We start from the raw sequence: 497 nt of genomic DNA, 5'->3' as shown, positions 1-497 counted from the left end.
GAGACAGAGTGAAACACGGACAAATGCGTTTCATTCATTCGTTCATAACCACTCATACCCCACTCCACCAACCCTCTCTCAAGATTCTCTCAAGAAACATTTCTTATTATTATCAGTGTTGTGCTGCTTAAAGGGGTCATATGATGCTATTTTAAAGATAATTATTTTGTGTATTTGGTGTAACAGAATATGTTGACATACTTTAATGTTCAGAAAACACATTTTTTTTCAAATACTGTACATTATTGTAGGTCCTCTATGCCCCGCCTCTCTCAAACACATCGTTTTCAACAAAGCCCCCTCCTTTGAGAAGCGCGGTCTGCTCTGATTGGCCAGCTGACCCAATGCATTGTGATTGGCCGAACACTGCAAGCACGCGTCGGAAATGTAACGCCTCTTACCATAATCACGAGCTTCAGCTTTCAAAGTAAATATCAAGATATCAGTTAATAATGTCGTTAGTTTTACCATCAGTTCAAGCCCGAAAGTGCAAAAGA

The 497-nt window shown here is 39.8% G+C and overlaps 1 protein-coding gene across 1 annotated transcript in view; it reads left to right on the top strand.

The window, feature by feature from the left end:
- Window positions 1-497, top strand: part of LOC107669898 (glia-derived nexin-like) — a 13,267-nt gene that overhangs the window by 6,091 nt on the left and 6,679 nt on the right. The gene's annotated exons all lie outside the window — the stretch shown is intronic.

The sequence above is a fragment of the Sinocyclocheilus anshuiensis genome, unplaced genomic scaffold, assembly GCF_001515605.1.
Source record: "Sinocyclocheilus anshuiensis isolate Anshui unplaced genomic scaffold, SAMN03320099.WGS_v1.1 scaffold272, whole genome shotgun sequence".
Classification (NCBI taxonomy): domain Eukaryota; kingdom Metazoa; phylum Chordata; class Actinopteri; order Cypriniformes; family Cyprinidae; genus Sinocyclocheilus; species Sinocyclocheilus anshuiensis.
This window is presented reverse-complemented; position numbering and strand designations above follow the sequence as displayed.